At 43.6% G+C, this 13,865-nt stretch overlaps 1 protein-coding gene across 2 annotated transcripts in view; it reads left to right on the top strand.

Moving 5' to 3' along the window:
- DCAF4 (DDB1 and CUL4 associated factor 4) overlaps positions 416-13,865 on the top strand; it is a 31,268-nt gene continuing 17,818 nt past the window's right edge. For both annotated transcript variants that reach the window (XM_005686038.3, XM_005686037.3), the window contains exon 1: positions 416-550. The gene's annotated coding sequence lies outside the window, so the exon portion shown is untranslated. The remainder of the gene's footprint in view (positions 551-13,865) is intronic.

Here is a 13,865-nt window from a genome sequence, read left to right as displayed (position 1 = left end):
GTTCCAAGCAGCGAAAGGACTTTCTTGGGCTGGACTAACCAGGTTGGACACAGAAAATACCCGATGCTAGGTGGGGTAGACACTGCTTGGGAAGAGGTAGACACGGCGTTCGCCGACTTTCAACTCGCCTCCGGCCCAGCCCGGCCCGGCCAAGCCCAGCCCAGCCCAGCCCAGCCCAGCCCCAAAGCGCGCCTGTCTCCGCCCCAAACATAATTGGCCCCGCCCCAAGAGCCCATTACCCCGCCCTAAAGGGCGGAGCCCAAAGAAAACAGCCGCCGATTCGCTGCATTTTCGCCAGGCCTGGGCGGAGCCGAGGCCCCAACCCCGCCCCCTTCCTAAGATCCACCCTTATTGGCACAGCCCTTCAAAAGACGCGTCCAATGAGAAAGGAGGGGCGGCCGCCATCTCCCTATCCGCTGTGACAACGCGAGAGTGGACGCAACTAAGTGGCAGACGCTAGCCTTCGGTCTTTCCGGGCCTTCCACGCTTCGCCCCCGGCACCTGTGGACCCTGGGCCCGAGGGAGAGCCGGAAAAAAATCCTCTGATCGAGTAAGTCTGCGCTGACTGGAGTACTTTTGGCGTCGGTTCGGAGGCCGCTGCTGCTTCTCTGATAGAGTTCGGGGTGAGATAGGAGGTGGGGGGCAAGGCCCGAGAAAAGGGGCGGGGAGGAGGAGCCGAACACATGGAACGCCGACCTGACCCTGGCGTGGGTAGGGGGCTGGGTGGGCGAACTCTGGTTAAGTGGAGTCTGTGGGCGCGTGGAGCTCGCTCGTCCTGTTCGGTTTACAGCCATAGAGATGGGAGAGGAAGGCCGTGAGTTTCGCCGCTCCGTGTCTGCCCCGATGGAGCGTTCTTTCTAAATTGTGATGTCAAGGTGCCACACAGTAGCTGCCAGTGGCTGGACTGCGGGCTCTTGTGTGGCGGTTTTACCTGGAAGTTCAGGTTGTGGTTGGCTTTCAGACAGGTCAGCATAGCAGTTAAGGCAAGCACCTACAGTGCTAGGCACTACCAACTGCTTTATAAGCATTATCGAAGCTTTCTGCACACTAACCCCATGAGGTCGGCGGCAGTACCTCTGTCGGACGCAGAACGAGCCCTAGTGAAATTGTCATTTACCCGAGGTCACTAGCAAGCGGTGGGGCCACGGGATGAACCTACACTTCTCGAAGTTAACCTCCCCACCGAGGTGCCTTAGCGACGAAGCTAGCACTCGCGGTGTCCAAGAAGCCTCGTCGTCTCCCCAGTTGACCTTAGAAACCATGACTACCCCCACCCCTTTCGCCTGGACGGACATGGGGTGGTCCACCGACCTTGTCCTCTGAATCCAACAGCTCTAAAGAAAGAAAACTGAGGCCACAGCTTCCAGGAGGAAACTAAATTACAAAACCCCAAACTCTAGTTTTAAATAATTGTGGAGATCGCAGTTGAGGTGGTGTCCTGAGGCAGAAGAGCAGGAGTAGAATCCCTTCCCCAACCCCCACCCCCACCCCATTGTGTCTTTCTGGGTACCATATTTAGCCTTCAAAGCCTTGATTTTGTTCTTTTGTGAGGTGGTTTTAAATACTACGCAGGGTAAGTATGACAAGCCCCTTGCAGAGGTGATTTTTATGTGGGGCTTTTCAAGCCAGTGGCGGTAGCGTTTCCCACGCTGCAGTCCAGTAACCTCTATAATCTTAACTTATCTGTCGCTGGATATTTAGGATATGTCTCATTTATAAACGTCATAGTACTTTTGTAGCAGGAAAATTTTTGTTTGTTTGGGCTTCCCTGGTGGCTCAGCTGGTAAAGAAGCCACCTGCAATGCGCGAGACCTGGATTCGATCCCTGGGTTGGGAAGATCTCCTGGAAAATGGGAAGGCAATGGCAACCCACTCCAGTAGTCTTGCCTGAAAAATCCCATGGACGGAGGAGCCTGGTAAGCTATAGTCCGTGGGGTCCCAAAGAGTCGGACAGGACTGAGCAACTTCACTTTCACTTCCACCTGCCCCAGTATTCTGACCTGGAGAATTCTGTGGTCTGTATAGTCCATGGGGTCGCAAAGAGTCGGATGCGACTGAGCGACTTTCACTTGGATATAATTTGCCTTTTTATAGTGCACCGTTCGGCAGGTTTTGTACAATATTTCCAAGTTCGTCTGACCATCTTGCGTGTGTGCGTGCTGCGTTAGTCGCTAAACGGTGTCTGACTCTGTACGGCCCTGTAGACTCTAGCCCACCAGGCTCTGCTGCCCATGGGATTCTCCAGGTAAGCATCTTGGAGTGCGTTGCCATGCCCTTCTCCAGGGGATCTTCCAGAACCAAGGATCAAACCCGCGTCTCTTGGATCTCTTACGACTCCTGCATTCGCAGATGGGTTATTTACCACTAGCGCCGCCTGGGAAGCCCTGTGACCATCTTATTCCAGGATATTTTCTTCACTCCTCAAGGACGCCGCTGCGAGCCACGTGCTGCGTAGGACGGGGCAGTGAGCCTCGGCCCCGTGCTGAATTTTGGCAGGACTGGGCCCACCTTGCACAGAGGCCAGGAGAGAGGCTTCCTGGTTAGGTCTAGGATTCCCAGGCCCGGCCTTTTCCGGGCTGCACCTTTGGGATTTGGCCGCCTGGCTTGGAATGGTGTCTTGGGGAAGAGGGAGGAAGCGGTACCGGAAACTGCGCAGCTCAAACCAGGAGCAGTTTGGTGAGCTGTGCGAATCTTTGGTGCGCATGTGCAGGAAACTGCCAGGCTGCGAGTCAGAGCCAACTTGCCCACATGAGAGCCTCACAAAAGACCCCAGCTTTGAAGGGGGGTGCCGAAAAACTGCTGAGGCGTGTGCCGACCTTCAGGATTGTCTGCACGCCGCAGCAGTGAGTGCATAAAGGAAACGCGATGGCCTCACAGTGACATCATCATCAAGAAATGGAGTTGCCAAACAGCTACCTGAAGTAGAAAGGATATATCAGCACACTCCCGCTGGACGTGTTATTTCCTAATGAACCCAGTTATAAAGACCTACAGTGGATGCTGTACAGCCCTCATCTGGAGAAAATGATTGGCAGTTCTGAAAAGCAGAAAGTAAAGGATATGAAGACTGTATTTTCAGGATTTATCATTACTGAAATGCTTTTTCTCAGCAAAGCTTCAGAGGTATACACTGCTGCCTACCAAAATGTACAAAAGATTGATGAGAAGCTCTGAGGTTTCCAGAAGCTCTAGGTATTCACCCGATTATCCATCTCACATGTATTGTAAGAGTACATTCACAGAGTCCTTTTCAGAGATTGCTCAGCTCACTGTCTATCTGGAACAGGACAAGTATCCACCTGTGGACTAAGGATCAATAAGAAGATGAATTAGATATTACAGAAGAAGGAAACTAACTTTCCTTGGTACACATCTCATTTTCATTTTTATCTTAATATGACTCAGATTTCAGGATTGCTGAATTAATAGAACTTTATTCTGGTTTGCTCTGCTAAACATCAAAATGGAATGCTGCTGAAAGTAGGGGGAAAATTAAAGGATTATTTATGCTGACCCAAAATGAAGGTTTTAAAAAATATTACACACCCAGTCATTTCACTGCCTACCTAGTCAGCTTCCTACCCAGTGATATATGGTCTTTTTGTATAACTCTGACACTTTTTTTTTTTTAAATTATGGGCTTCAAAGTATTTCATATTAATGCACTGTGCCTGGTTGGGAGTACTGTAGTAAGTAAATATCAAAAACCAAAAGTTCTACCAATTCCTGTTAGCTTCTTTTAGATTGACTTCCCAAAAGGATCCTGTCTAGTCATTCTGATTAAATATAAATTCTGTTCCATGAAGCTTTAACTAAAAAGACAAGTTTTCTTTTTAAAAAAAAGAAAAAAAAAGCTTTCACTGAATCATTAAGTTCCATCATTTGATCTGTAAATTTACCTTTCAACAAGTATATAATCAAGTAGAATAAAGGAAATATGATACCAGTATATCCATGTTTCATAAATGCACAATGCATAAATTTTAGTTTAAAGTCCTATTCAGTTTGATTCTGACTTTAAAACAAGTAAAACTGCTGTTGTGCTCACAGAGAACAGGCTTGTGGTTGCTAAGGGGGAGGCGGGTTGGAGGGGTGGAGTGGAAGGTTCTCAGATGTGAGCTATTACATGTAGAATGGATGGATAAACAAGGTCCTACTGCACAGAACAGAGAACTGTGTTCAATATCCTGTGATAAACTGTATTGGAAATGAATACTTTAAAAAAGAATGTGTGTGTGTGTGTATAACTAAATCGCTTTTCTGTTCAGCAGAAATTAACACATTGTAAATCAATTTAAAACATTTTTTAACTGCTGTCATACTCAAGTATTATATATGGTGCTAGTAATTTGATGGAATGTTGCCTAAGAAAACATAAACAAGAACACATGGAACATCATAAATCATTTAAAATTCAATAAAAATTTTCAAAGCTACCACCTAGATAATAAAAAGATGTAATAGTTACTCTTATTCTTGGAAGCATACAACAGTTTAATCAGAGTCTTTATCAACTCATCTAGGGATAACTGGAAAAAAGCAGTTATTCCTAACAGAAAAATAGGCTTTCAGGAAGCTTTAAAAAAAAAAAGAGGACCTGGCCCTTTATGCTCCCCATTCTCTGTACCCGTCCTCCTTCAGCCCCTGAAAAACCACTTCTCTCTTTCTGCCTCTCTGTGCCTATTTTGAAGATTTCATATACATCAAATAAATCACACAGTATGTAGCTTTTTGTGTCCCACTTCTTTCACTTAGCATAGTATTTTCAAGGTTCATCCATGATGTAGCTTCCGTCAATAGTATATTTTTTTATGCCTGAATAACAAGTCTGTTGTATGGATGTGCTTTATTTTTTACTGATTCATCAGTTGATAGAAACTTTTATTATTTATACTTTGGGGCAATTATGAATAATACTGCTATGAACATTACTGTCCAGATCTTTATATGGCCATATATTTTCATTTCTGCTGGATTTTGTTAAGTCATATGGTAACTCTGTATGGAATCTTTTGAGGAATTGCCAAACTATTTTCCATAGTGACTGCAGTGTTTCACATTCCCATCAGACGTTTCTTCACATCTTCACCAGTATTTTCTTTTTCTTTTTTTATAGCCATCCTGAGAGAGAGAAAGTGGTATCTTATTGTGGTTTTGATCTGCATATACCTAATTACTAATGAGGGGGCTTCCCTGGTAGCTCAGACAGTAAACCGTCTTCTTACAGTGCAGGAGGCCTGGGTTCGATCCCTGGGTAAGGAAGATCCCCTGGAGAAGGGAATGGCAACCCACTCCAGTATTCATGCCTGTAAAATCCCATGGACCAAGGAGCCTGGTGGGCTACAGTCCATGGGGTTGCAAAGAGTTGGACACTGGCTCAGCTGGTAAAGAATCTGCCTGCAATGTGGGAGACTTGGGTTCGATCCCTGGGTTGGGATGATCCCCTGGAGGAGGGCATGGCATCCCACTCCAGTATTCTTGCCTGGAGAAGCCCCATGGACGGAGGCTCCTGGCGGGCTACAGTCCTATGGGATCGCAGAGTCTTACTCGACTGAGTGACTAAGCACACAGCAAAATGACTCATGATGCTCAGCATCTTTTCATGTTCTAAGAGGCTGTTTACCACATTTCTAAGTGGTATATGTTTGAAGAATCATCTTCAGATTTTTTTCCTTATTTTTAATTGAGTTATTTTTTTCTTATTGAGTTGTATGTATATTCTGGATACTAGATCCTTATCAAATACATGATTTAAAAAAACCTTCTCCCATTCTGTGGGTTGTCTTTTCACTTTCTTGATAGTGTTCTTAGCACAAAAGTTTTTACTTTCGATGAAGTCTAGTTAAGCTATTTTTCCTTGTGCTTTGGGCGTCATACTTAAGAAAGTGTTGCTTGTTCAAAGTCCATGATGGTTTATACCTTTGTTTTCTTCCAAAAGTTTTATAGATCAAGAGCTTAGACCCATTCAAGTTAATTTTATATGTGGTGTGAAATAGGAATCAGATTCATTCTTCTGAAGGTGAATATCCAGAGCTCTGGGCAGTTGAAAGGTTTTTCTTTTATCTGCCACCACCTCCCACCCCCGTAGGGTCTTGGCCCCTTCGTCAAAAATCAATTGTCAGGACTTCCGTGGTGGTCCAATAGTTGGGAATCCACCTGCCAGTGTGGGGTACGTGGGTTCAGTCCCTAGTCCAGGAGGATTCCACATGCTGTGGGGCAGCTAAGCATGGGTGCCACAGCTACTGCGTCCATGAGCCACAGCTCCTAAAGTCGGTGTGCCCTACAGCCTGTGGTCTGCAACAAGAGAAGCCACCACAGTCAGAAACCCACGCTCTGCAACTAGAGAGTAGCCCCCACTTGAGGCAACTAGAGGAAAGCCCACGCTCAGCAGCAAAGACCCAGTGCAGCTACAAAGAAATAGATAAATAATTTTCTTTAAAAAATTAATAGGCATAAATATATGGATTTATTTCTGGATATTATTTCATCCATAAACATATGGATATACATATTTATACATCCATAAATAAATGGATTTATGTATCTATTTCTGGATTTCTTTCTTTCTCAGTTCTACTCCATTGATTTATGTCGCTGTTCTTGTGCCAGTACCGGTGTCTTGATTACTGTAGCACTGAAATTGGAAAGTGTGAGTCCTCCACTTTGCTCTCTTTCAAGATTATTTTCACTCTTCTGTGTCCCTTACATTTCCATATGAATTTCAGGATCAACTTAGTAACTTCTCCAAAGATGGCAATTGGAATTTTGATAGCGGTATGTTAAATCTGTACATCAGTTTGTAGACCATCTTAAGTCTTCCAGTCCGTGACATGGTTGTCTTCTCATTCATTTAGGTCCTCGTTAATTTCTTTCAACAATGTCTTGTAGTTTCAATGCATGGAGTTGTGCACTTGTTAAATTTATCGCTAAGTACTTTATTCTTTTTGATGCTATCGTAAATGGATTTGTATTCATTTCATTTTTGCCTGGAAAATTTCATGGACAGAGGAGCCTGGTAGGATATAGTCCATGGGGTCGTGAAGAGTTGGACACGACTGAGCAGCTTCACTTTCACTTAATTTCTTTCAACAGTGTCTTGTAGTTTCAATGTATGGAGTTGTGCACTCATTAAATTTATCGCTAAGTACTTTATTCTTTTTGATGCTTATTGTAAATGGATTTGTATTCATTTCATTTTCAGATTATTCACCGCTCATGTATAGAAGTACAGTGATTTTGCATCCTTCAGTCTTGCTTAACTCATTTCTTAGCTCCAATAGTTTTTGTGCATATGTGTATATGTGAATTCTTTAGGATTTTCTTTTCTTTTTTTCTTTTTTCTTTTTTAGGATTTTCTTTATGTATAACATCATGTCATCTACAGATATAAATAGTTTTACTTCTTCCTTTCCTGTTTGGATTCTTTTCATTTCTTTTTCTTGCCTAATTGTTCCTGGCTAGAACTTTCAGGACAGTGTTAAATGGAAATGATAAGAACAGATATCCTTGTCTTGTTCCTGATCTTAGGAGAAAAGCTTGCGGTCTTTTCCCATTATGATGTTAGCTGTGGGGGGGTTGTTCATGCCCTTTCTCAAGGTGAGGAAGTTACCTTCAGTGCCTAGTTTTGTCATGACAGGATATTGGATTTTTTTTTTTTAAGATAAGAGCTGTTTTGTTTTTGAATTTTATTTATTTTTGATTGCGCTAGATCTTCATTTCTGTGGGCCAGGCTTTCTCTAGTTGTGGTGTGCAGACTTCTCAGTGGCCCAGACCCCAGAGGACACAAGCTTCAGCAGTTGCAGTACGCAGGTTTAGTTGCCCCACGGCATGTGGGATCTTCCTGGACCAGGGATCAAACCCATGTCCCCTGCTTTGTCAGGCGGGTTCTTAACCACTGGACCACCAGGCAAGACCAGCAGGATGTTGGATTTTGTCCAGTGTCTTTTTGCATCTATTGAGATAATCACATGGGTTTTTGTTTTTTCTCATTTATTCTGTTAATATGGTGTCTTGCACTGATTTTTTTTTTTTTTAACGTTGAACCTAGATTTGGTTTGCTAGCATATGGTTGAGGAATAGTCTGTGTTCATAAAGTAGGTTGATCTGTAGTTTTCTTGTCTTGTGATGTCTTTGTCCGGTTTTGGCAACAGAGGACTACTAGCTTCATAAAGTGAGTTGGAAAGTTGTAGTAAATGTCTTGCATATAATTCTTACAGTCTTTTGGATTATTTTCTTAGGATCAATTCCCAGAAGAAGGCATGTACATTTAAATTACTTGAAAAGTATTGCTCAGACATTTTCTGAAAAGTTAAGTCATGTTTCTTTATTTGTTTGAGATTAACATTATCTTTCTAGAATAATGGTCTCTTACAAATTATTATTCTTTACTCCTTTAAGTGCTTGAAAGATGCTCTAAAAGGCAAAGCCAAGCTCAGCCTGCCACAACACATCTTATTTAATGTCTGTGCTTGGCAGAGTGGCTCCCAAGGAGCTGAGAGCCAGCATTTCATCCCCAACAAAATTGTTATTGACCACTTCCTTTTGGAGCAGGGTTTCTAAACCTCAGCACTATTTGGAGCTGGATAATTTGTTGTAAGGGACTGTCCTGTACTACAGGATGGTTAGCAGCATCCCAGGCTTCTATCCACTAGATGCCAGAGCAACCCACCCCTCCCCACCCCCAAGCTGTGACAAACAAAAATGTCCCTGGAAATTGCCAGATGTCCCCTGGTGGGTGAAATTGTCCTTGGTAGAGAAACACCAATCTAAAAACCTATTGTGCTGACTTCATGTTACTGTCCAATAAAATTGTCTCTAATTTTGAATTTTAATCCTCACTGTATATTTGGCTTGAGCCACATTTGTCTCAATCTATTACTGTGTGCTGATGACTTTCAAATCTACATCTTTCACCTCATTTCCCCTCTGGATTCCCAGGCCCATTTTAACAGATCTTGAGATTGGCTTGTTCACAGTCAGACTTTGTTCCCCAAACGACCCTTCCTTCCTTATTCTTGGACTCTCAGGTCAGAACACTACCAGTTATTCACTTGTCAGTTTTCAGCTGCCCTTTGCCCACCTCTCCCATGAAATTTACCTTCTACATCTTTCTAACTTCAGGGTTCTCTATCCCAGGTATCACTATCACTTCCATGTTGGTGGGTTCATCTAACCTGAGTTGCTGCAGCAACCCTTAACTTCCAACTTATTCCCTCCACCACTGCCTATAAAATGCCCTTTCTAAAATACAGGTCTAATGTTACTCACCCAGCACCCAGGGACCTCAGTGTCTAACCCTGCTTGCCTCTAGCCCAGTCTCCCAACCCCTTGTACTTTAGCCTCTGGCCACCCCAAAAAGTGCTCACAGACTCCTCACACTGCCACGTTGCCTGATGCGCTGGGTTCAAATTCACTCTCCCCTCTGGCTCTTCCACTCCAAGCCATCACTGCCTTCTCCCCTACTGCACCTGGAGAGACCTGTCATCACCCTGAAGATGCACTGCAGGAATCGGTTCATGCATTCATCTTCCCTCTAAGCACCGAGTCCCTTGAGAATGGGAAGTACAATGAGTCCCTTGAGAATGGGAAGTACAATATATCTCTGCCTGCCCCTCCATGCCCGGTGCCTGACGTGAGTGGGCCCTTTGTAATGTATGTTGAATATCAAATGAAAATACCCAGAGCAGAAGGAAGCTACTTGGGATTTAAAATAGCTGCGGAGTTGGCTGGTTGGTTGGTTGGCCGGTTGTTGGTCAGTTGGTTTTAGCTCAGTGAACATTTACCAAGAGCCAACTACTGAGTGCCAGGAATAGCAAAAAGAACAAAGCAGGATTTTTGTCTTAAAGAATTCACATCACCTCTAATGGTGGGAGGTGAGAGTACAGAGTTCCATGCGGAGGGATAGGTGCAAACCTGGTCCATAAAGTGGTTATTGAGATTTAACTATGTTTGCATTTGGGGAAGACACACTCCCCACTCCTGAAATAGACTTCTTAAAAGTATAGAAAGATACCGTTTCATCCCACTCTTAATTCTTCTCCGTGTTTGGTCAACATCTATTTGTTATGACTTTTAAAAAATGACTTCAGCTTGATCTTGTCAGCCTCCCTTATTCTGGTGCATTGCCTGAACCTGTGTTTGTGTGAGTTGGTAGTTTAGAAGTACTGTCTTCAGCCAAAACCAGCAGCTGCCATTTCCTTTTTATTTCCTATGTCCTTGTGATTGTGCAGTGCTCTGTTAGGAACAGGGTTGCTGGTGGGCCAGTGGCCTGCCTCCGCTGGGTGATCTGAAGCCTTTGACTCAACATTATCTTTTTATTGAGTTGGTAATAATGATAATCTTTTAACTTTTTATTTTAAATGAATACAACTTTTTTTGTCTGAGGCTTAAGATAATTGATCTAAATTCAGGAGCCATTAAAGTGGTTACTGAGGAAAACTAATAAAATTATATTTTTGGATGGGGTGAAGCACTGGTGGAATTTCAGAGAAGGGAAATAACAGATAGGTAAGAGAGCAGGCTAGGAAACTAGGGAAAGATGATGAGCTCTTTGGAACATGTTGAATCTGCTACATGTAGAAGTAGACAGGAGGTGGCCTTTTAATGCAAACTAGATGCTCTGGAGCAGCGGTCCCCAAGCTTTTTGGCACAGAGACCAGTTTCATGGAAGACAGTTTTTCCATGGGGGGATGGTTTCAGGATGATTCAAGCACGTTTCGTTTAATGTGCTCTTTGTTTCTTATCTAATGACACTGCTGATCTGACAGGAGGTACCGGTCTGGAGGCCTGGAGATTGGGGACCCCTACTCTAGAGGGATGCTAGGATAGAGGTGAAACTGTGTTTGTAGGTGAGATGGTATTAAGTATGGAATCAAGAGAATCTGGGATAGAATGTTGGGAAACACAGAGTGGGTGGGCCAAGAGAAATGAGAGAAGGATGAATTTGACAAGTCAGGGGAGAACCAAGAGAAAGCTATTCCAGGAACCTCGAGAAGCATGAAGCTTTGTGGTGTCACATGTCGTGAGATTCAGGACTAAAGAGAGACCACTAACATCGGCAGGTAGGTGATCATTAGTTAACACCTCAGTAAGAGCATTTTAGCAGAAGGGTGAGGATAGAGGAGGCCTGACTGCATTGAGGAATGATTGGAAAATAAAGAAGTAGGGTGTGTACATACAGATTGTGCTTCCAGAACACTTTTGTTCCTTTTGGATTGGAGGTGGAGCACATACAAATGAAAAGCCGGAGCATGTTTATAAGCTGAGATAAGGAAAGTGGGAAATTGATTAAACAGATGAGAACAGATGTCGGCAGAGTTTGAGAAGGAAACTGTCAGGAGGGTTGGCCTGGAAAAGGCACAGGGACACGTGTTTCTCCTAGACAGGAGAGAAGATGATAAGACTTAGTAAAGGCAGACATTTGTGCAGGGGATGAGAAAGAAGTTGGGGTATTCATGCTGGCAACGTCCATCTTCTGGGTGAAGTAGGGAGCTGTGCTATGTACTAATGGTGACTAGAAGGAAGTGGAAAGGATTTTAGGAGAGTAATAACGCTCCGTATTGTCAGCAGTGAACCAAACTAGGAGTAAATAAAACAAGGTCAGTTTATGATGTCCCGGCAGAGGATGAAAGTGAAACATTTATGACGGCTCCAAGTGGGCGTGGCTGGATGAGGTGCTTTAGGGGTGCATATGCTTTCTGGCACAGGACTAGAGAGTGGCTGGTTGAACTAACCCAAATTGTGCAGTGACTCTGTGGGAAGCAGACTGACTTTGAAAGGAAGCAAATCAAGGACTTCGTTACAGAATTCATGAAATGTTTAAGTAAGATACTTACTTAATTTTTGTTCATTTGTATCGAATTAACCCCAACTCACAATCATAGGTTGACACAGAGTCTTTGGATAAATAGTGAATTCTGGAACATAGGTCTGGACTTTCAGTGCTCTGTTTGATGCTAACAGGCTGGCGTTCCCTACTCAAAAGTAGAAGTTGGGGAATAAAGGCAAGTTCAGTTCAGTTCAGTCTGTCAGTCATGTCCGACTCTTTGTGATCCCATGAACTGCAGCACGCCAGTCCTCCCTGTCCATCACCAACTGCCGGAGTCTACCCAAACCCATGTGCATTGAGTTGGTGATGCCATCCAACCATCTCATCCTCTGTCGTCCCCTTCTCCTCCTGCCCTCAATCTTTCCCAGCATCAAGGTCTTTTCAGATGAGTCAGTTCTTCGCATCAGGTGGCCAAAGTATATTGGAGTTTCAGCTTCAGCATCAGTCCTTCCAATGAACACCCAGGACTGATCTCCTTTAGGATGGACTGGTTGGATCTCCTTGCAGTCCAAGGGACTCTCAAGAGTCTTCTCCAACACCACAGTTCAAAAGCATCAATTCTTCAGCGCTCAGCTTTCTTTATAGCCCAACTCTCACATCCATACACAACTACTAGAAAAACCATGGCCTTGACTAGATGGACCTTTGTTGACAAAGTAATGTCTCTGCTTTTAAATATACTGTCTAGGTTGGTCATAACTTTCCTTCCAAGGAGTAAACGTGTTTAAATTTCATGGCTGCAGTCACCTTCTGCAGTGATTTTGGAGCCTAGAAAAATGAAATCAGCTACTGTTTCCACTGTTTCCCATCTATTTGCCATGAAGTGATGGGACCGGATGCCATGATCTTCGTTTTCTGAAGGTTGAGCTTTAAGCCAACTTTTTCACTCTCCTCTTTCACTTTCATCAAGAGGCTTTATAATTCTTCTTCACTTTCTGCCATAAGGGTGGTGTCATCTGCATATCTGAGGTGATTGATATTTCTCCTGGCAATCTTGATTCCAGCTTGTGCTTCCTCCAGCTCAGCGTTTCTCATGATGTACTCTGCGTATAAGTTAAATAAGCAGGGTGACAATATACAGCCTTGACGTACTCCTTTTCCTATTTGGAACCAGTCTGTTGTTCTATGTCCAGTTCTAACTGTTGCTTCCTGACCTGCATACAGGTTTCTCAAGAGGCAGGTCAGGTGGTCTGATATTTCCATCTCTTTCAGAATTTTCTACAGTTTATTGTGATCCACACGGTCAAAGACTTTGGCATAGTCAGTAAAGCAGAAATTGATGTTTTTCTGGAACTCTCTTGCTTTTTCCATGATCCAACAGATGTTGGCAATTTGATCTCTGGTTCTTCTGTCTTTTCTAAAACCAGCTTGAACATTTGGAAGTTCACGGTTCACGTATTGCTGAAGCCTGGCTTGGAGAATTTTGAGCATTACTTTACTAGCGTGTGAGATGAGTGCAATTTTGCAGTAGTTTGAACATTTTTTGGCATTGCCTTTCTTTGGGATTGGAATGAAAACTGACCTTTTCCAGTCCTGTGGTCACTGCTGGGTTTTCCAAATTTGCTGGCATATTGAGTGCAGCACTTCACAGCATCATCTTTTAGGATCTGACATAGCTCAACTGGAATTCCATCACCTCCGCTAGCTTTGTTCGTAGTGATGCTTGTTAAGGCCCACTTGACTTCACATTCTAGGATGTCTGGCTCTAGGTGAATGATCACACCATCATGATTATCTGGGTCATGAAGATCTTTTTTGTACAGTTCTTCTGTGTATTCTACCCACCTCTTCTTAATATCTTCTGCTTCTTTATTGACCCCATCTTTGCATGAAATGTTCTCTTGGTATCTCTATTTTCTTGAAGAGATCTCTAGTCTTTCCCATTCTGTTGTTTTCCTCTATTTCTTTGCATTGATCGCTGAGGAAGGCTTTCTTATTTCTCCTTGCTCTGCTTTGGAACTCTGCATTCAAATGGGTATATCTTTCCTTTTCTCCTTTGCTTTTCGCTTCTCTTCTTTTCACAGCTATTTGTAAGGCC

The sequence above is a fragment of the Capra hircus genome, chromosome 10, assembly GCF_001704415.2.
Source record: "Capra hircus breed San Clemente chromosome 10, ASM170441v1, whole genome shotgun sequence".
Classification (NCBI taxonomy): Eukaryota; Metazoa; Chordata; class Mammalia; order Artiodactyla; family Bovidae; genus Capra; species Capra hircus.
Note: the sequence above shows the minus strand (reverse complement) of the source record. Positions and strands in the feature narration are given on the sequence as shown.